At 33.0% G+C, this 24250-nt stretch overlaps 2 long non-coding RNA genes across 3 annotated transcripts in view; both read right to left on the bottom strand.

Moving 5' to 3' along the window:
- The window catches only part of LOC134731313 (uncharacterized), a 249071-nt gene that overhangs the window by 77607 nt on the left and 147214 nt on the right, over positions 1–24250 (bottom strand). For both annotated transcript variants that reach the window (XR_010115856.1, XR_010115857.1), the window contains exon 2: positions 21984–22051. This is a non-coding gene — a long non-coding RNA (uncharacterized lncRNA). The remainder of the gene's footprint in view (positions 1–21983; positions 22052–24250) is intronic.
- LOC129463926 (uncharacterized) lies at positions 717–5488 on the bottom strand. The gene is made up of 4 exons (XR_008651348.2): positions 5435–5488; positions 5002–5044; positions 3234–3359; positions 717–753 (listed from the first exon to the last, which is right to left on the bottom strand). It is a non-coding gene; the product is annotated as an uncharacterized lncRNA (long non-coding RNA).

The following is a 24250-nucleotide window of genomic DNA, read 5'->3' as shown; positions in this document are numbered from 1 at the left end:
GTGCAGTGGCTCACGCCTGTGACTCCAGCACTTTGGGAGGCCGAGACGGGCAGATCGCTTGAGCACAAAAGACTAGCCTGAGCAACATGGTGAAACCCCATCTCTACAAAAAATACAACAAAATTAGCTGACTGTAGTGGCTTTCACTTGGGAGGCTGAGGTAGGAGAATCACTTGAGCCTGGGAGGCGGAGGTTGCAGTGAGTCAACATCACGCCACTGCACTCCAGCCTGGGTGACAAAGCAAGACCATGCCTTGAAAAAAAAAATTCCATTACCTGAAATATATATATCATTGTCTGTTTAATTTTGTTGTTTCTCAGAAAACTCATTCCTCTCTCCTGTGCTGTTAAAGGATGTACAGACATACCACATTTTACTGCATTTTGCTTTATTGTGCTTCTCAGGTATTGCATTTTTTTTTACAAATTGAAGGTTTGTGCAACCTTGTGTCAAGCAAGTTTATGGCACCATTTTTTTTTTGACAGCATGTGCTCACCTTGTGTCTCTGTGTCACATATTATAATATTCACAATATTTCAAACATTTTTATTATTATTGTATCTTTTAGGGTGATTTGTGATCAGTGCTCTAGATTATTACTATTGTAATTGTTCTGGGGCACCACAAAATTATATGATGTTTTGGGGCACAGTATAAGATGGCAACCTTAATCAATAAATGCTCTGTGTATTCTTACTGCTCCATAGACTGGCCTTACCCTGTTTTTTACTTCTCCCCTGGCCTTCCTTTTCCTAAGACAAAACAATATTAAAATTAGGTCAATTAATAATCCTACAATGTTCTTTAACTGTTCAAGGGACAGGAAAGTTTGGATGTTTTTTACTTTAAAACAAAAGCTAGAAATGATTAATCTTAGTGAGACAGGCATGTTGAAAGCCAAGATAGGTTGAAAGCTAAGCCTCTTGCACAAAACAATTAGCCAAGTTATGAATACAAAGAAAAAGTTTTTGAGGGAAATTAAAAGTGCTAATCCAGTGAACATATGAATGATAAGAAACCAAAACAGTCATTGCTAATATGGAGAAAGTTTTAGTTGTCTGAATAGAAGATCAAACCAGCTACAGCATTCTCTGAATTTGAAGCCTAACCCAGAGCAAGGTCTAACACTCTTCAATTCTATGAAGACTGAGGAAAGTGAGGAGGCTTCAGAGGAAAAGTCTCAAGTTAGCAGATGTTGGTTCATAGAACTGAAGAAAAGAAACCATCTCTATAACATAAAAGCAGAAGGTGAAACAGCAAGTGCTGATGTAGCAGCTTTACAGAAAGGTATCTAGAAAAGCCAGCTAAGATAACTGATGAAAGTCACTACAGATTTTCAATGTAGACCAAACAGCCTACTATTGGAAGAAAGTGTCATCTGGGGCTTTCATAACTAGAGAGGAGAAATCAATGCTTGGCTTTAAAGCTTCAAAGGATAGGCTTACTCTCCCATTAGTAGTTAGTGCAGCTGGTTGGAGCCAGTGCCCATTTCCCATTTAAAAATTCCTAGACCCTTAAGAATTACGCTAAATCTACTCTGTCTGTGCTCTATAAATGGAACTAGAAAGCCCAGATGACAGCACATCTGTTTACAACATGGTTTACTGAATGTTTTAGCCATGTTATTTATATATATATATATATATATATATATATATATATATATATATATATATAGTATTGTTTATCCCATTTATCAGTTTTTGGATATTTGAAATGCATCTACTTTTTGGCTATTATTATCCATGCTTCGGTGACTATCTTTGCACAAGTCTTTATATGGAAGTATGTTTTCATTTTCCCTGCCCTGAGTCCTATGAAAAATATTAACTTTCAAAAAAAAATGTTTTTCAAAGTGGCTATACTATCTTATATTCCTATCAGCAGTATATGTTAGTCCTAATTTCTCCATATCCTCAACGACAGTTGTTATTTTCTTTCCCCTATATATATTGACAATAATAGACAAATAAAATTGTATATATTTAAAGTGTATGTTGTAATATTTTGATATATGTATATGTTGTGAAATATCCAATATGATTATCCGTTTGTCTCTCAAAGTTTTGGAGCACTGATTTTCCCTGGGACTTAACTTTTCTGTTCAATCTAAGGATTCTTTTTCACTTTCCCATTTTTCCAGTTTTTTATTTGTTGGCATAGAGTGGGGCTTCTAATATTCTTTCCTGCTGAATGCAAACTAGAAGTTTGAGGATATGTTTTTAAATTAAGAACTCACTTTTTTAATCTTTCTTTTTTTGCCATATTATATTTTTTGTTATTTTTAACTTTATTCTAAAAATATTTATTGTAACTTTATTAATCTTTGCTGGCTAATTCTAAAATTCCTCACATCTATGGGTTTGTTTCTATGATATGATTTATTTCCTAGTTATTTGTCAGATGTCAAAGGAATTTTCCTGCTTCATATGTCAAGGAATTTTTGATAGGATGCCATATATATTATGCTGTTATATTAGCATTTTATCATTTTTCTGTGGAAGATTTTGAAATTTGGCAGACATTTAAGTCATTTCTGAATAAATTTGATCCACTCAAGTATTACTCATAAGCTTTATTGATACAGCATAGACTTTATATTCCTATTTGACCTACTCCTAAGGCATAATATTTCTGGGATCTCTGCTCAATGTCACAAGTATTCAATAAAATTTCTCCACATTTACTGGTAGAAAATTGAATGGTTTCCAGGTGCATTAGTCTGTTCTCACACTGTTAATAAAGACATATCTGAGACTGGGTAATTTAAAAGGAAAGAGATTTAACTGACTCACAATTCCACGTGGCGGGGGAGGCCTCACAATCATGGCAGAAGGCGAATGAGGAGCAAAGTCTTGTCTTACATGGCAGCAGGCAAGAGAGCTTGTGTAGGGTACCCCCCTTCCTAAAACCATCAGATCTCATGAGGCATTTACTATTACAAGAAAGACTCACCCCCTGATTCACTTACCTCCTACCTGGTCCCTCTCATGACACATGGAAATTATGGCACAATTCAAGATGAGATTTGGGTGCGAACACAGCCAAACCACATCTCCAGGTATGCATGAACTCTTTAAAATAATCAAACAAGTCACTACCAAGCACTTTTTCAATGCCTGGCCTAATAGAGTTTTGCTCTATTTACGTTCAGATTAGTATTCCTTCAAATATTTCAGTGAATTACATTTGTACATTTTTGGAACTCTTTCACTGGGTTTTTTCTGCTTACCTCTGATACTTGAATTCACAGATTTCAATTATCTTGGCCTCTCTTATTTCTTATTCCTCTTTCCTCTGCTCAGCAAGACTACTGGACTGTCCTCGGGTTCCCAAATCGTGTGCTTCAGTCTGGAAACTGCCGTTACTCAAAAAATCTAGGTATCTCACAGAACTCACCCAATTTACTTATCTTCTCTTAGAAGATTAGAAATTATAGTTTAGGAGACACGCAGCTGGAGGCCGCAAGATTCTGATCCCCCTAAACCGCTCCTAAGATCAGTGCTTGAGCTATCTTGCAGATCTCGCATTTGACTGATCAGCTGGCACCATCCAGACTGATAAACTGGCTCATCTGATCTTGTGGCCCCCACCCAGGAAGTGACAGTGCAATAAGACAGCTTCCACTCCCTATGATTTCATTTTTGACCAACCAGCACTTCTGCCTTTCTGACTTCCCCCAGCCCATCACGTTGTCCTTAAAAACTCTGCTCCCTGAATGCTCAAGGAGACTGATTTCAGTAATAACAAAACATCTCCTGCACAGCCGGCTCTGTGTTAATTACTCTTTCTCTATTGCGATTTCCCTGTATTGGTAAGCCGGCTCTGTCTATGCAAGGTGAACCCACTGGGCAGTTGGTTACAGAAGATCACCTTCCTGATGCCTTATTTGACTTTTCCTGCATTTACAAACCATTTTTCATAACTGTACTTTGTGTATTAGCCACCTCCTAAATTCTGTCTTATTTTCTTTTACTTGGTGGGAGATAACTTATTTATTTTATTAGAAGAGGCAAAATGTGTGATTCCATTTTTAGCAAAACGTTTTTTCTTAGCATTTTAAGCAATGGCTACTTTCTAAGTTTATATAATTTAATAAAAACCATATTAATGTTCCTGTTGTAAGTGTGTCATTAACGCTGATTGATAAAATATTTGAAGAAACAAAGTAAAATGGAGACATTGGCATGAAGGTAAGGGTCTTGTAGTCAAAAGGCAAAATATTGTTATTCTTCAGAAGTGAAACATTAGAGAACAGTTTGAAGTTGCCATCTGGAGTAATAATAAGCTCAGTAAAATAGCAGATGTCAAGGCCAGGTTCTCCTAGTCAAAACCAAATGTAACAAGTAACTCAATTTTTCACTGGGGGACAATTTGTTTTGGGGGAACTTTTCTACTTTCTCACAATCCCAAATATCTCATTTGTATTTCCCAAACTGCCCTAAGCGCAATTATCATCTCTCTGGATGATCTTTTTCTCAATGTAAAAAACAGTACTGTGTTATTGAAGACAGACTGTTGTTAAACCAGTCTCCTTCCTGTCATAATCTCTTTAATTGTTGAAAATGACTCATGTGGGAAGTGGATTTAAAGTGAGGTGAATGTTGCAACATCTAACTGAATAACAATTTCACGTTTTCTTTCTCTTTTCTTTAAATTCATTTTGAGTCTTTTCAATATCACACATAGGTTGATTAATCTTAGATTCTTTTCTAATATAGCACATATATTTTTATACTTTAAACAAACCTGGGATAGTCTTACAATCTTACAAAAATAATTTGCAAACTTCTTAAAGACAACCATAATATAAGCACTTTGGCGTATTTCAAACATACCTATTAACCCACTCTTAATTCATAGTTTTAACTTCTGGTAACAAAATTTAGGAAGCATTTTTAGATCCTCAGATAATTTACTCAGATCCTAACCTATCAAAATAACCCACATAGAAATAAATTTGTCAGATAGTAACTATATTTAGTCATTAATTAACATACCTATTCAATGGTATTGACTGAATGTCTTCTACATCACATCCAACTGAAATGACATATGGAATAAATAAAAATAATTTGCAGTATATTAAAAAGAAACTATACATTTAGATTTATTATATATCTTTCTTGCAGCTCATTGCCATTTAAAATATCCTCAATATCTTTTTTACATTAGGCAGGTTGTATTCGAGTCCTTGAGTATCCTTGCATCTAAACTAAAAATAAACTTAAATATGTATCTGAATGTAAAATGTATTTATTTTTCTTATTTGATCAGATTTTTTTTCTTACGTGAGGTCTATCTGTAAGGATCTCAAATTTTCAGTCAATTTATTAAACACAAAAAGCAAAATTTTCTATGACTCAGTCATTTTATATTTTTTGATGAGCTGTCTTTTAAAAGATAATTTTACATTGAAAAGAAAATACATACATGATTTCTCAACTGGAATATATTCCTTTGGATGGATTTTCATACCAACATATTCTTTAGAGAAATGTACAAAGGTACAAATTAATATGAGTAAAATAATAATAAACTATAATATTAAATTAATTTCTTCAAAAGCTGGCAATTTAAAACAATTTCAAGTGATGCAGGTTATTCTAGCTAACCAGTAATGCAGATGAGCTGAGTTAAGTTACTAGTAGGTTGATATAATTGAAAATAACTTGTAAGAGAAAGGTTTCAACTGATAAATAAAGAGAAACATGTAGGAGGAAACAATAAGAACAAGAAGCCAGAGAGTCATTTGTGACTCAGTGCCTAGTAAGATGGCAAAGCTCAAAATAGAGACCTAGAATGGCTCCCACTGGATATGCTCAGTCATATCCCAGACAGAATTAGCATTTCTCTTGAAACATGATACTGCATAACACAATATTTTATAATAAATATTTATAAATATGGAAGGAATCTTATTTTTTCCATTTCTTTCTTTTCCATCTTACAATTTTATTGTTTAAAAATTCTTGCTACCTAACGTTTTTTTTTATTTTTTTTTTATTATGCTTTAGGTTTTAGGGTACATGTGCACAATGTGCAGGCTACCTAACGTTTTTTGCTTATTATGCTTTAGTATGCAACATCTTCTCCTGGATTCACTATGTTTTTTTAAAAAATATATTTTGAATATCTCTTTAAAGTATGAGCATTTTCCAAAAAATATTCCAAAGACATATTATTTAACTAATTATTTGAGGAAGTATGTTGATTGTTTCATCCCTAACTCAGTGAGCAATACAATCTCTGCCATATTGAAGCTACTCTAATATTCTCCTATAAAACCTCCTAAATTATACTGTCCTATAAAACCATGAAACAGACAATAACATTTAGGAAATTAACACTGATGCATTATTACCCTTTAATCCAAAGTTGCCCTTAAGATTTCACCAATCATCCTAAGGATGTTCTTAATAGAAAAATAATATAGTTCAAAATTGTATGTCCCGTTTTGTTGTCATGTCTCTTAGTTCACTTTATTCTAGACCAGTTCTTCTGACTTTCTTGAAGTTTCAATCTTGTCACATTTAAATTGTACAGAACAATTATTTAGCAGCATGAACTAAACATAATGTTTGTCAGATGGTTGTTCAGTTCATGATTAATACAAATTATACATCCTTGGAATATGACAGGCATGGCGCTGTGTTTCTATGCCTACCTACTACTACAAAAGACACAATTTCAATTTATTCAATTATTAATGTCAAACACTTTGAATGCTTGATTAAAGTAATGTCCGTGATGCTTCCACAATAAAAAGTTACTTTTTATCCCCACATTAATTATTTTGTACAAGGTAATTTGTTGCTTTATTAATAGCCTTTTCTCACTTTTGTGGTATTTATTATTTATTTACATCAGTAAGTGCCATGATTTTCTATGTGTTCAACTGTTTATAACTAATGTAACCATTTACTCTGTTGCTCAAAAATGTACAAACTTGGACAGTGAGAGGTCCTTCAAGTTTCTGCTATGTCACCTCATCATTTGAATAGTTCTTTGTTTTTCTGAAACCACAAAAAGTGACAAGTTCACTTCATATTGCTCCTATCCCAACTTTAGAATAAGTCATTTTTCTAAGAAGTAATGGTTTGTTTTAACGGAAAATTATATGTACAACCCAGAATTTGTGTCTCAGGTTTGTTTATGTTTATTAATTTGGGGAATCACAGCAGCTCTTATCTTAAGCTCTCCCTTGCATAGATAAGAAAAGTATGAGTAAACATGCAAAACATATATTCATATATTAACACACATATTTATTTTCATTTCTATATTTATCTATACATATTGATAAGTCATAATTTAACAATGACACTTCCCATTCCAATTTAATACCTTTAATTTCAAGGTTTATTTATTCCCATTTTCACCTTTTCTAACTGTGACTAGCCTGGCTCCATTTATACTTAGTTTATTGAATTATTTGAGAAATTCTTCCAAAGTTACCCAGTCTCCCATTACTGCTGTTACCCTCTTCCCTACATGAGTACACTTTATATATATGTGTATTTTTTTATTTGAGACAGAGTCTTGTTCTGTTGCCCCGTCTGAAGTGTGATGGCATAACCTCAGCTCACCACAACCTCCGCCTCCCAGGTGCAAGCGATTCTTCTGCCTCAACCTCTAGAGTAGCTCGGACGAAAGGAGCATGCCACCACTCCCAGGTAATTTTTGTATTTTTAGTCAAGATGGGGTTTCACTATCTTGGCCAGGCTGGTCTCTAACTCCTGACCTTGTGATCCACCTGCCTTGTCCTCCCAAAGTGCTGGGATTACAGGTGTGAGCCACCACACCTGGCCGAATACACTTTAGATTTTACTAGGATTCTGATACACACTTGGGCCACTGCCAACACCCCCGTTGATATAGTTTGGATATTTGTCCCTCCCCAAATCTCATGTAGAAATGTAATCCCCAATGTTGGAGGTGGGGCCTGGCAAGAGGTGTTTGGATTATGGAGGTGGGTCCCGCATGGCTCTGTGCTGTCTTCCTGATAGTGATTTCTCATTAGATCTGGTCATTTAAAAGCGTGTGGCACCTCCCACCCCACTCTTTCTCTCTAACTTCTATTTTCACCATGTAACATGCCTGCTCCCACTTTTTCTGCCATGATTGGAAGATTCCTGTGGCGTCCTTAGAGCAGATGCCAGCACTGTGCTTCCTGTACAGCCTACAGAACTGTGAACCAATTAATCCTATTTTCTTTATAAATTATCCAGCTTCACATAGTTCTTTACAGCAATGCAAGAATGGTCTAATACATGCAATGAATTATCTGTTTTCTGCCTCCCTGCCGCTTGGGTACAGTCTGACTAGTGAGTACATCAAAACTCTGTGCTATGACTTTTGCTCTCATGGACATCCTTCTCATTCTCTCATGCCCTATCAGACACCACTTCTGTGTAGATTCCTCCTCATCAAGTGTGGACTTTGATACCTCATGACAGGGCAACTCATGTATGGAAACTGAATCTGAGATAAAAGACTTTTAAAATATAGCTAGACCAATAGCTAGAGTACCAGGTTATTCACTTTAGTTTTCTAAGCCCTAATTCCCACAGGTAATTTGGGGGGCGGGAAGGATTTTAAAAATGCACATGTGATAGATGACCATATAGCAGAGGAACAAGGGTTGAGAGAATAGCCCTAATTGCGTAAGCATCAAACACTGTAGAGAGCAGCAAATAAGCAAGACCTCGTCTGAGCGGTATTTAGAAGGTAGTTAGGCTCTGACTTGCCTGACTTACGTAGTCCAATCTCAATTGCTACAGAAACTACCCACCATCAGGAAACGGATAAGGATTGCAGTCTGGAGTGCTCAGAAAGAATGTGCCACCATGCTCAGCGCCCAAGGCAGACGACTTCTGCCAGCAATCACCTCAACATTCTCGGGTTCTGAAACTCCATACCAGGCCTTGCCCCGGATGTATACTCTCCTGATTCTGCCCAGGCTCTGACACTCTATGGTAGGCAGGCCTTGCTTTCATTTGAGTGTCTTTTTCACCTAATTTGGCCTCTGACCCCTTTCCATGCCAATTCACCTTTTCACAAACATGCTTACTTTGCTCCGCCCCACTTCATGGTATTGGGATTGGTATTTCAATATAAAGAGCAATAAAGGGGATTTGTGAGGGAAACATGGTAAAAAGTGAAGGGAATCAGATACAGAATGAATAAGAAAAAGGAAGAAGGAATGGGAAGGAGGAAAGGAGAAAGAGAAAGAGGTCGAGAGAAGAGGAAAGAAAGAGAATGTGGTGGGAATAACTGTTTATATTTGTTTAGAATGGAGCTCTGGATAGATACGGTTTTGCACAATCTTGGCTAAACGCATTTATTTTTTTCTCTCTCCAAATTTTCTATATAGTGGTATGTGTGTTTGTGTGTGTGTGTGTGTGTGTGTGTGTTGTATATGTAGTAATAAGTTGACACATGTATTCCCCTCACCAAAGATGTCAATTTCAAATTCCTTGTACTTGTGATTGCTACCGTATTTGGAAAAAGGGTCATTCCATTTTGCAGACATGATTAAGTTAAGGATTTTTTTTTTTTTTTTTTTTTTTTGAGACGGAGTCTCCCTCTGTCGCCCAGGCTGGAGTGCAGTGGCACAATCTCGGCTCACTGCAAGCCCCGCCTCCCGGGTTCACGCCATTCTCCTGCCTCAGCCTCCCGAGTAGAGTAGCTGGGACTACAGGCGCCCGCCACCACGCCCAGCTATTTTTTTGTATTTTTAGTAAAGACTGGGTTTCACCGTGTTATCCAGGATGGTCTCGATCTCCTGACCTCGTGATCCGCCTGCCTTGGCCTCCCAAAGTGCTGGGATTACAGGCGTGAGCCACTGCGCCCGGCCAAGTTAAGGATTTTGAAATGAGGAGATTATTTTAAATAACTCAGGTGGGACATAAATGCCATCACAAATATCCTCATAAGAGAGGCAGAGAAATTAAATGCACAGAAGTGGAGCAGGTCATGTGAAGATGGAGGCAGAGATTGGAATAATACACCAAACCTCAAGGAATGACCGAATCTACCAGAAGCTGGGAGATGCAAGGCAATTATTGTCCCCAAGAGCCTCCATGGGGAGTGTGACCCTCCCAACACTTCGACTTCACACTTCTGGCTTCTGGAACTGAGACAGAACAAATTTCTGTTGCTTAAGCTGCTGTTTTTATAATAATTTGTTACAACAGCCCATAGAGTTTACATGGCTATTGTAAAAATTATTATATCATATATCACATACATGATAATTATATATACTTTTACAATTATAAAATATTATTCACAGTTGACATAAATAATTAATGTCACTTAGCAAAAATGTATTGTTTGGTAATTGTTATCAAAATGTATTAATTGAAATCTGTTTTTTTTTTAAACTCTTAAGCATTGCACACAGCTTCAACTTTATTAGGTTTCTACTTTGAAGGACATTGTACTACTTTCTTTGAAATCTGCTTTATTTAATGTGGCAAGTAAGATGTATCCTATACAAAGATAAGTAATATTGCTTTACATTAACAAGGATACAGGGTGACGTAAAGAGTCATATGTAAATATGATGGGTACTTTAATTCTTAATAGAATATTCTAATTCAGTCAAAAATATACTCCTACATAAAATATGTCTAATGTATGTGTGCTGGGGTGTGTATGTAAGTCCACGAGTGCATGCATGTAGCTATTCTGAGATTGAAAAGGTTTTATCAGCAATCAATTACCAGGTTCTTAAAAGCATATCCAACTTTCTAAGGTTGATTTCCAATTGCTGATAAACTAAAGAAATGAAAAATCTCATGTGCTCTCTTCTAAGCAATGACATCTTATAAAACTAAAACTTATGAAATATAATAATTTGTTGATGTATCTTCAATTTATTTGAATTTTGATGAAATAGAATAGTCTGATATGTTGGGAGACCACGTTTTGAATTCTTATAAAATAATTTGCTAGAGTTGTTCATAATGCTACATATTCTTATATTTTAATTTGATAAAAATTGAGTCAATCTTTTTAAAATATTAGGTAAGCTTATCTTACATGTACCTGAAATGACATTAAATTTCACTTGTGTATTTATTTATTATCTCATCTGTTTATCCATCAAGAGATACTTACTGAGTAGATATTGAATCTTAGATGTTACAACAAAAATACCTAAAAAAATAAAAAAAGAGAAAAACAACTATTTTCTTTATAGCAGTCACATTTTAAAAAAAGCTTGACATAATGTATGTAATTAACTTTCATGATATATTAACATAAATAAAGGAAAGGGAATATAAATAGTTGAAATTGAGACAGGCATAAAATTTTTGAATGGTCAGAAAAATCCTTCTTGGAAAAAGTGAGCTTTGAGTAAAGACCTAACTGAAGTCAAGATAGCGTTTTAAGGATATCTGAGGTCAGAACAATGTGCAAATGCAAGTAAAATATTGATGAATTTTACATAAATGCTTGGTTTTACACTCTGTTCAAAGTAATTTAACTGTTTTATTTCAAGTATTGAGCAATATTCTTCTCTTTTTAAAGGGAGTAACAAGGAAGGATGAGAAAGTCCTACAAAGTATACTAATTCTACTAAAACAAAAGCCATATTCTGATTTATTGTAAATCCTACATATACAATTATATGTCTATATTAATACTAATCCTTGCATTCAGTATGCACTATAAAAATAGTTAATAAACATGGAAGCAAAAGGCTAAAATACAGTCTAAGAGACACCTAATGTGAAAAGATGACCTAAATTTAGTACATAATTGAGATTTGAATATATTAACATTATTTTCATGTTTAGTTCCCAATTATCCTTACATACACATAGATGATAATAATTTATTGTTTGTTCCTAGGTATTAATAATGTACTAAGTAAATATTATTGATATTCAAATGGAGAATATTTTTTAGATTTTTTTATCTCACATGAACTCATTATGGAGTTTTCTGAAGAATTATTTTAATAGGTATTTTATTATTATAATGATTATCGTCCTAAGTTTATTTTTTTTTAAATTACAGAAATTTATTGTTTTTCCTACATTTTTACACATTTGGGATACATTTAATTTGTTCAGAGACATGGATATCTTCACTTTCCTGATCATTTAGAAGTTTATTAACATTATCCATTTTGCAGGATTCTCTGTAACCAGTTTTCTAATCGTATGCCTTCTAAGTTTCTGACTAGAACACAATTTCTCATTGCTAATAATTCAGTGTAGGTTCATGCATTTGTCTAGTTTTCTTTCTTGCTGCATTGATTGAAGTCTTGTACACTGGGAAGATACTCCTCTCCTGCAGTCCTGCAGGGCTACTGTTGAGTGGAGCTGTAATTCCTGGTTATTCACTCGAGTGAATAGCAAAATAATGTGTGCAACTATGTGTAACTAAAGCCATTTTTTTTGTAAACTTAGCCTACAGGTTATTATAAGTAAGAGCCCATAAAGCTATAGTTCTAGTCTATAAGAGTTGCCAAATAACTACGAGTAGGTGTCACAGGGTCTGATTTAGTTGCTTATCCAACTATTGGTACCATCAATACTTCATCACTTGCCTCTTTCTCATAGGCAGAGGCTACAGGGTGGAGTAAGTTGTCCTTCCTCTTGCAGGGGGTTTCTTGATATGTGCTTTTGAAAACAAAATACACAAATGAAAGTCAAGGCAAATACTTATGACCCTCATCTATGATCAGACTGTGTAACTATATAGTGTATGATTTTGCATTCTTTGCATTCACAGGCTGGTATGCCATTGAGTACTAAGACCTTATTTTAGTAATCGATACCAACATGTTTATATATATGTGTGTGTGTATATATACTCATACATGTATATATATATGTATGTGTGTATACATGTATTTATAGGTGTAAATACTATATATGTAAAATATAGAGTATTAATATTAAATACTATATATGCAATACATACAAATTGATATATACACATATACATTATGTATATGTGTATATATGTATATACATATTGCATATACATCAATATACATATTAATGTATATATACATATATGTATTACGCATGTAATATATACATATTAATGTATACATATATACACTATGTATAGGTGTATATATGTATATATACATGTATATACATTATATATTAATATATACATCTATACTATTTATTTTTTAATACTATATATTTTACATGTATAGTATTTATATGTTATATATAGTATATATGTTATATAGTATATATGTTATATATAGTATATATAGTATAATGTCTATACATATACTACATATAGTGTATATATGTTGTATAGTATATATGTTATATATAGTATATATGTTACATATAGTATAATGTCTATACATATACATATACTACATATAGTGTAATGTATCTAGTTTGTGTGTGTGCATGTGTGCATGTGTGTGTATTTAAAAGCCATGAACCTAAAGAAGAAAAACCTCAAAGAGGTATTAGAGGTCTGGGACATATCAAGATACCGTCTGCAAGAGGAAGGACAACTTACTCCATCCTGCAACCTCTGCTTATGAGAAAGACCCAAGTGCTGAAACATATATATACATAGTTGATTCATTTTGTTGCCCAGTATTTTAATAATAGGCTTGTATTTTAATACTGACTTAGTTAGCCATATTTTTCTTTATAGAACAATTTTTCTTCACCAAACCCTTATTCTCTGCCTCTGGTTTTTTTCAACTAAAAATCATTTTAGCTGTGACATATAAACATGTATATTAGGTATTGAAGAAATAGCTTTAATTCATTTAAATAAACTATTTAATGATGAGAATCTGTTGTATTTTCAAAAAGATGCTTTTTTAATAGTAGTATTTTATGTTTTAAAGATGTAGATATTTTCTATAACTGCTCCCACTTTCATTTGCTTATGAAAACAAAATTGCTTAGCAAACAAAGTTCATCTACTTAGAAATACAATTACATTTTTTTCTTTGTGTATAATAATCTTTAAGAGCCTGGTTGTTCATGTTCTTTGAGAACCAGATATATGATACTTTATTTACATAATAAAACAGTCATGAAAGCTAACCCTAGTGAGATTATTATCAGCCGGGTGACTAGTACCATGTTAAATAAAGGAACATAGTATTTAACATACTGTGTATAAATATACCAATCTATAAAAATGGATGGAAAATTGAGTCACCAGCAGTAATATGTAAACAATCATGACTCACTCTCCATGCTGAAATTGTGTTTGGTATAAATGGAAAAATCAAGGATGTTAATATTAAAGTTCAGAACAAAGCAAACTGAGGTGGACATTTTTAGTCATCTCAAATTTTTGATGATTAATGCCACAGAGAGAGACGAATACATGGAGCCCCCATTTCTTGTAAGATATTGGTGATTTGGAATCTCTGAAGTTAAGTTATACAGCACCTGCCTATAAGCAAGGACAATTTATACCTATGTCAATTCATAGGATGCTAGGAAAAATTGGTTTCTCATAAGTCAATGACATGAGTTATACACAATGTCAAATGATCATTTTTCACCTTAACATAAGTACAAGAGGCAAACTCTCTACCAAATTCTTCAAAGTTATGTGAGAGACACCCAACTGGTGTATTTTGGGAAGTGGGATCTCTAATATAGCTTGAATAAAAATACTAGATGGTACTAATCTACCATTGAAGGAATGAAAAAAAGAATCCAGAACAACAAACTACTATCCCATGAACCATATAAACTATTACAGATCAAAATGTGTGTTCTTTCAGAAGTAACAATTTGAGTAGGCAGATAGATCATATCCTTTCTACTCATACTTTTTCTATATATTGGGGAAGTCTAGTGGGTCCTGGTATCAATATTCAAAGCTATTAAAACAGATATAAAAATCCTTTCCAAAATTCAAAGGAAAGTTGTCCTTTGAACAACTTTATTTTTGGTTGCATTGCAAATAGAGAAAAACATATACATAAATAAACAACCATTTGTATCACTTTTTAAGCTACACATATTTCAGTTATCCTGCATGGCTGTATCACTGCAGAGATATTTTTATAAAAAGAATTGCTTTCTATAACCTTTCTCTTCAAAATGCGATTAATGGACCAGGCCAACCAGCCTAGGAGCTTGTTAGAAATGCATAATCTCACGTCCTATCTTTGAATTATTGAACACAAATTGGCATTGTAGCAAACCTGCCAGTGATTAAAGAAGAAATGCTTTATACAAAATTAAACCTGATTTATTTAATATGTACCAGTTAATCTTAGTCTGATATTTTCTCCTATGGCAAGGTTTAGTAAATGGCTCCAGTATGGGAAAACGTTATGTCCCAAAAAAGCTACCTTATTCATTATATTTAATAAATAGAACAAATACTTTTTCAAATAATTACTGAGGAAACTTGAAAAAGTGAGTTTATCATTCAATTATTATAATTCAGAAAAAAAGAAATACAGTAAAAGGTTAATCAAATTCAAGTCAGCAGAGATTGTAACTTCAGATGCCTTGAAATCTAGACATGGCAAATCCTGTGTTTAGATGACTGACTCCAAACATTTTTTAAAACAAATTGTGCCTATGTGACATATGTGTCACCCAGTGTTTGACAAGAACATGAATTTAAAAGACTGGATTATACAATACATGTTTTGATTGTCACATTATGGCTTCTTTAGCTAAAACTCACGTAACTGTTAAAAATTTTAATATGTATTATCCACTTTAGATAAAAGGCACTATATTTGGCAAGGGAAAAATAATATCAACATTCACAAAGTGTGAGCATTCAAAATAGGCCATGCGAAAGAAAAAATATTCCACTTCGATTTCACTTTGACAGAAAAATTTCTGCTAGACTGTTTAAATTGGACATTTTATTTTCAAAGTAAGTCAATCAAAGAATAATAGATTCAAAGTTGTTAAAATATTTTATCTAATGCTAACGAGCGCTGGAAAAACGATGCATTTTTTCTTTCAAAATGATCAAAGAGAGGGATCTGTTTTTCTTTTTAGATACAAAATATAATATAAAACTCCTATTGGTATAAACGATCATGAAAGTCTTCAGTCCAGGACTGTAGATGATCTAAAACAGTTGTCCAGCAAAGAAAACAAAATCATGTGCACGCATAAACACAAACACACACACATGCGCACACACACACACACACACTCTCTCCTTCCTAGAGGGCTTTAGTTACACTGACTTCCATCATTAACGTGAATTTTTACTTTTGTTAAAAGTGAAAATAACATATAATACCCATTTTTTGTGTTTACTGTAATTCCAAAACACTTTTACTGTTCTCGTCAATCCTTCCACTATTAAACAATATGTAGATTAGTCTGAATTTGGGACTGGAGTAAACACTTAGCCATCCTTCAGAAAGTATAAACTGTCTTCCTTTTTTGGGGTGATGATATTTGTAAAATATTACATCCACTAACAAGATTTATCTGCCTAATATTTCTCTGCATGCCTAGGAAAAAACTTTAAAGGCAGTGTTAACACAAACAATATTTGATGAATAATGAAAAGAATGAGTTTCTGAAATCAGGTTAACAACACAGTAAATTACACAGATTATACCAGTTAGACCAAGAAGAAAAAATAAAAACCCAGTGAAATAGTTTGAATAATCAAATGAACAGGAATTAGAATCAGATGGCTAGGATATTAATCCCAACAATTTTTTTTTATCTTTTACCTTTGGCATTGAACAAAGAATTCTTATACTTCTTAACAGTGACAGATTGTGGTTTTAATTAAAACTAAGTTTAAATTAATATTTTAAAATTTTAAAATTAAAAAATAGTACTGTTAATATATAATTGACACAGTAAGCTGTATTTAAAGTGCTCAATTTGATTGGTTTTGAGATTCATGCTTCTGTGAAATCATAGTATAACAGATATATACCCTTTAATGATGTTTTTTGATATATTATCTCATTTTGGGGATGAGTGAGAATGGGGTCTAGTTCTATTTTCTCTTTATCACTACTACTTTGGGTGGACATTAATACATGAATTTGTGTATTCTATCTAGTATTTAAAAATTTTTAAGACTGTGTTTAACTATCTGGTAATAGCCTATTTGTCATTTTTGGAGTTGGCACAACTTCTGCTTAGATATTCACAGGGAATTATGTTTATTGAACATGTAACACTTTATAAATAATACCAACCAAGCCATAATTGTTGAGTTTACAAGGCATTTTAATGAAAACAAATAATAAAATAAATTTCTAAAAATAATTTCATCAAATCTCATTTCCACAGGTAAACAATTAATATTGGGTGAATTAAGAGATTTTTGAAATGATAACTGTTTCTTTTCTTATTTTGGCAAACCAAGACTAAAATACATCCTTCTCTATACTGATCCTAAATTATTTTGAACTAAAGTGCAAGTGCATATGTTGTAATATTTTAAATTAAGTATAAGAAAATAGTGCTTTCCAATGTCTGACAACTACAGATAAACAATGCTTAAGTTTCATAAAATTTATTTTTCAATAGACATATTTTAGATGTCTTCATAGTCAATGAACAAAAAATGCATAAATCTGAGAGTTTATGTGTTCATTTATTTTTGAATAATGTTAGCAATTTATTTTCAAAAGCAGATGGTTTAATTTCTCTTCAGTATTCAAATCAGAGGAAATGGAAACTAGAAAAAATAAATTAAGCTTTGGAAAAACAAAGTATTTTACTTACATTTGAGTATTAAAAATAGATGATGATCTTTATAACAATGTATTTGTAGTGTGCTTATATACTAGAGAAGAGAAGTACCTTTAATCTTATGTTTTTAGATCATACTACAAAGTACAAAATTATCTATAGTGACAAAAAGCAAATCAGACATTTTCAGAGGTCAGAGGGTGCAGGAGAGCCAACAGAAAGGGGTTAAACAAGGGGATGTGGCAACTTTTGGGTATATAGATATATTTTCTATCTTGCTTGAGATAACTGGTTTCACAAGCATATATACATCGGTGGGGCACTGTAGAAGAGATACAGTTGACTCTTGAACAACACAGATTTGAACTGTACAGGTCCATTTATATGAGATTTTTGTTTCCATCTTTGCCACCCCTGAGACAGCAGGACTAACCCCTTCTCTTCCTCCTCCTCCTCCTCAGCCTAATCAACATTAAGATGATGAGGATGAAGACCTTTATGATGACCCACTTCCACTTAATGAATTGTAAATACATTTTCTTTTCTTTACGACTTTTTTAAACATTTTCTTTTATGTAACTTACTTTATTATAAGAATGCAGTATATAATATACATAACAGAAAATATGCATCAATTGATTTTTTTATGTTATCAAGAAGGCTTCCAGTAAATAATAAGCTATTACTAGCTAAGTTTCGGGGGAGTCAGAGTTATACATGATTTGTTGACTGTGCAGAGGCCAGCGCTCCAATCCTTGCATTGTTCAAAAGTCAACTATATTTTCAAGTTTTTGCAGTTAAAACTTTCTTCTGAACAAAGAAACTTAAGACCATGGTTAAAGAACAAGCCTTGGAAGTTAAGAAGGATTGAAAGCTAAAACTCTTGAGAAAATATAACCTTACGTGTTTACCTTTTAAATGGGGACAAAACTTGGATGTTAAAAGTGGGAGTCCGTCTTATCTCTTGCTCCCCACCCTCAAAAACTTCTACTTACACTCCAAACACTAAGACTATAGGGACTCTTCCCTTTCTTCCCTAAGAGAATTTGCACAAATTAGGAAGATTGGATTGCCCCTTGTCTCTCAGCGGGTGAGAACAGGTATGCAAGCTGTCCTATATACGCTTTCAAGTTTCTAATTTCAGGGCTCCTATCTTTTGGTATGACTCCCACACATGCAAACCTGCCTCTGATCTCATCATCCTAGAATGGGAAAGAATCGTAGCAAGAGAGAACAATGTAATTACTGCTGTAGTTCTTAATAATCTGCCTTTGTCCTGAAATCTTGCATTTACTTTCACAATAATATAAAGATAGACATTTAAATTATCATTGAAAGTTATCAAATTGTTCATTTTAAAAGTATATTGTTCATTATACATCAATTATACTTCAATAAAAGTGTAAAATAACAAATGATTACAAATGCGAGGGTGATTTATTACTCCCATTTTGGCCTAAGTAGAGAAAGCAGAAAATATAACCCAATGGATTTTTCAAGGCAATCTAAACGAAGCCAGCAAACCCACTGTAATACCAGTACTATATTGATATTTATCTTTAAATTTAATTATACTATTCTCGTTGTAGAAAGTATAGCTCTTCCTTGGCTTCATTTGCTCTTGTATTTTCTAAGTGTGCTCTATCATAATTATTGGTGGAAAACTCATTTATGAAATGGAATTTTTCAAGAAATCCATTATTATCTGCTTTTCTTCTGTCCACCAATAAATATGCTATCATGGATTTTTAAACTAATTCCATTTGACACTTTGTCTAGATATGACCAGAGATAGGCACATTATTACAGTCAATTGTTCATTAAAAATTTATTGAGCTCAGTAGAATTTCCAGGTAGTGTTAATAGTGTGCAATATATTTAAAGATTTTAAAGAATACAGTATTTATGTCTACATACCCTCACAATTTACTGGAAGAATAACAAAGTGTATTATTCTTACAAAAGAAAGTCACAGAACAATAAATTTTGGAGTGATTTTGAGGCTGTCTAATCTCACTGCTTCATTTTTCAGGTCAGGCAACACCCTATACATATTTCATGTATTTTTTTGTATGTTCCTGGCACTGAAAAACAAAATTACTGGTGAAAAGGCAGTTAGAGTGGACTGAAATAATAGCTGAGCAATATTTAGAAACCCTCACAAATAGATAGATAGCTCTCTTATTCATCCACAACAGGCACACCAACATCATTCCCAAAACTACAACAAAAGCTTCTCATCTCCATATTATGTTGTCAATGTTTCAGACTATTTGCTCATTTCTAATACCTATTCCTTCTTATTCCATTGTGGTAGAATCCCTAAATATTATATGGACACATGGGTCCCGGGAATAATGAATTATTTCTAGTCCCCCTTTGAGTCATTTCAGTTCACATTAACTAAATTTCAGTCAATGATATAGAAACACTGCATCTGAGGAGCTTCCTAAGCATATCTAGTATGCTCCATTTAGCTTCTAACTAATTTTTTTCCCTTTTTCATTCTTGCTGTTTAGATTCTAGGTATATCATATTGGGATGAAAAAACAATCTTGAACAATGAGTCAGGACTCAAAAGTTGAAGTTGGTTGAGAAAAACCTATCTATGTCTATCAGCATGGCTATGATGATCATGAGCCCACTCTACCTGCAATAAAACTATTCACATGTGATTTTATGTAAGAAAGAAATACACTTCTGTATAATATTTTGGATTTTGTGTCACTGTCAGCTTAACATAACGTCAGACAATACACAATTTGGTATCTGGAAGTGGCTTGCTGCATGTAGAAAAATCTGAAAATTGTTTTATTAGCTTATTGGAAGTGAACAGTCAATAGGCAGCAAAGAATTGGAGACAGAAAACTGGAAATCAAATAATTATTTTTATGATAAAGAAAAGCCCCACCACCATAAACAACATATGACTAAAAATGACCATAGGAGCCGTAATTTAAGCCAACCAAAGCTGTGGTTATGAGGAAATTACAGAAAAATATTTAGTTCTGACATATATTAGCCAAATCCTGCCACTTCCAGAGAAATCCTATGAAAGAGATAAATTAGGGCTCAATCTAGCTGTAGTTCAAGCAAATAATGGAACAGAGCACAGCCTTAGTCAAGAAAGAATTTTCTTCCTATGCAACTGGAGAGTATTATGCTAAATAAAATAAGCCAGGCACAGAAAGACAAATACCGCACAATCTCACTTATATGTTGAATCTAGAAAAGTCAAATTCATAGAGGTGTAGAGAAGGATGGTTATCAGAGGCTGAGGGGTGGGGATGAAAATAAAGAATTTTGGGTCAAAGAGTACAAAATTTCAGCTAAACAAGATGAATAAGCTTTGACATCTTTTGCACAGTAAGGTGACTATAGTCAATAATAACGTATTCCATACTTCAAAATAAGCAAGATAGTAAATTTCAAACATCTCACCACAGAAATGATAATTCTGGTGAGGGGTATGTTAATTAGCTCAATTCACTCATTCCACCTTGTAATACATATATCAAAACACCGTACTGCACTATATAAATGTATATGATTATGATTTGTCAGTTAAAATTAACATTACTTCCATGTTTTGGCAATTGCAAATTGTGCTGCTATAAACATGGGTGTACATGTATCTTTTTCATATAATGACTTCTTTTCCTCTGGATAGATACCCAGTAGGGGGATTGCTGGATCAAATGATAGTTCTACTTTTAGTTCTTTAAGGAATCTCCACAAGGTTTTCCGTAGTGGTTTTACTAGTTCACATTACCACGTTTAGTGTAGAAGTGTTACCTGTTCACCATATCCATGCCAACGTCTATTTTTTTTTTTTTTATGGCCATTCTCGTAAGAGGAAGACAGTAACTTGTTGTGGTTTTGATTTGTATTTCCCTGGTGATTAGTGATGTTGAGCATTTTTTTCATATGCTTGTTGGCCATTTATATATCTTCTTTTGAGTATTGTCTATTGATGTTCTTAGCCCACTTTTTCACTGGATCTTTTTTACTTATGGTTTAATTATCTAACCAAATAATTATCTTCAAAAATGTACAAATGTTATTTTTCGATCTTGTACTTAACAAATGTTAAATAAGTTGAAAATATATTGATATGTTGATAGGATAGAATTGTATCCAATTATTAGAGTGTCATTTATCAAGGAGCTACTTGAGGTGAGTGTTCAAGTTTCTGGCAAAACTGATGTGCTCTATATGATTTTTTCTATATGGCTCCAAAGCATTAGTGCAAATTCTGTCCAGAAGTCCCTGGTCTCTTGTTTCAATTCTTACCTGTTGATCAGTTTCACTTACCTAATCATTAATTTCCACCATCTCAGTCGCTTCTGGGGTAATAGGATAAATTGTCTACGATGGCCTAGATTTCAAAAAGAGAAAACCTAGTTTCAGTTACCTAAATTTTAGCCTTCAACCATTGCCATCTTTTCTCTTAGTGCCCACATATCATGAGGAAAAGGAGATGAGCTAATGACCTACGCAGAGACAAAAATATTTTATATTTTTCCAAATAATTTATATCTACAGGAGGCGTTCAAAACGAAATTTAAATCTTTAGATTTAAATGTCATCAAAATAATTTTGGCTTGTGACTCTGAAATTTAAATAATATACTTACATACATAGTGTGATATATTTTTTATGTACATATTTGTAAATTAGTGAGGAAAATTTTTAAGAGATGGGAGGATCAGGACACCATCTCATTAACTGAATATATTAATTCATTATACTCTTTTAGAACAAACACACAAAAAACACTACTTAGTCACAATGGGTGTAGGAGAAAGCAATTTGTAAAAAAGCTTAAGATCTTTACACCTACCCTTTGAAAAAGCTATTGTACTAGGATAGTGAAACACATCAAATTATGAGGCACTAGATCAATTTTCAACATGACTTACTGTTTAGGGTTTCAACATTCAATTATAAACATATATTCTTAAGATATCTTTCTTTTTACACTTGTGTGACATAAAAACAAGTTACTTACTTTTTATGTGAAGAAAAACCGCAATGAAATTTTATGTTAGATATGATAGAAATTATTGATCAAAGCAAAGACTTAGACTATTTCAAATGAATTGTTGCATAAAATATTCCACTCAATATAGACATGTAGTAATCAAGCACACAGCTAATAATAAGCAAATATAAAACAGACAGCTATATTCAGTAGTCGATAAATAATCTTCATGAAAAGTGTTGAATTGAAGAGCCTGGGAAAATGATAATATTATTGTATAAAAAGAATTTCAGTTTAGTCCAAAATAACAACCTGTTTGGAGATCAGAGTAATGTTAAATCTGTCAATCATTTTCTCCAAAATAATTTTATAAATGTACAATTCTTCAGCCTTTATAGTGAAAGACTTAATGTGAAAGATCAATGAGGTACATATCATCAATCTGTCTTGTTTTCTTGAATTTAGTTTAGGGCTCATATTATCCTGGTATTCTAGACTAACTCTTTTAGTTTTCTTTACAACCAAATGACTAATTCAATTTCCTTTTTTTTTCCCCCTTGGAAACTTCAGGTTTTCATGATAATTATTGTATAAAAACATGAATTTGGGGTAGGATCAAACTAAGTAAATACTGATCCTAACAGTGGTAAACTTGCATAATTATTTAACTTTGAATCAGATTCTTCTTGTAAAAAAGGCGTGCAGTAATTCATATCTAGCATACATTTTAAAATAAAGGTTTATTGAAGTATAACATACATATGAAAAAATGCCTAAATAATAAGGGCCTGGCTCCATGAATGTTAACGAATTAATAATGTGAACTCATCCATGTAACTATGATTCAAACGGAGAAATAGAATATGAGCAACATTCCAGAAACCACCTTATGCCCCTGACAAGCCTCCCTCGTCCCAAAGTGCAAATGCCGTAATTATTTATGGCATTATTTACAACACCTCTGATTAAATGTTGCCAACCTTGAACTTCATGTATAGGCATCATAGTATACAGCAATTTTTACCTGTGGCTTTTTGCTTAACATTATCTTTAATTAATGTGGCTTAATGATAGTTCTTAATAGGTTAGTTAAGCCGTCTTGCTTTTTTTTCCTTTTGCAAGCATGTTATGGCTATTTCTGACCCTCTCCATTTCCATATAATTTTTTGACATACATTTTTAATCCTCGTAAAATGGCTAGACTTTTTATTAGAATTGCATTGGATCTATAGATGAACTTAAGGAGAATTCACACCTTTAAATATATCTTTCGAGGCAGGAGTATTGTGCATTCTTCCATTAAATTAGATTTGCTATCCTTTGTCCCAACAATACTTTGTAGTTTAGTTTACTTATTTTGCACATCTTTTATTTAAATTATTCCTTTGCATTTGATGTATTTGATACCACTATAAATTGCATTAAATTCCATATTCTTTTTTGTGCTGCAATAAAATAATATAAATTATTTTTACATATTTACTTGGCATTTCTAAATCAATGTATCTGTGGATTACTATTTTGTCTATGACTGAAAGCAGTTTTACTTTAACGTATTTAAATTCTTATACCTTTTCTCGCTTTTTTATATCT

Source organism: Symphalangus syndactylus, chromosome 15 (genome assembly GCF_028878055.3).
Source record: "Symphalangus syndactylus isolate Jambi chromosome 15, NHGRI_mSymSyn1-v2.1_pri, whole genome shotgun sequence".
NCBI classification, from domain to species: domain Eukaryota; kingdom Metazoa; phylum Chordata; class Mammalia; order Primates; family Hylobatidae; genus Symphalangus; species Symphalangus syndactylus.
The sequence above is the reverse complement of the archived record's forward strand: the minus strand, read 5'-3'. Positions and strand labels throughout refer to the sequence as shown.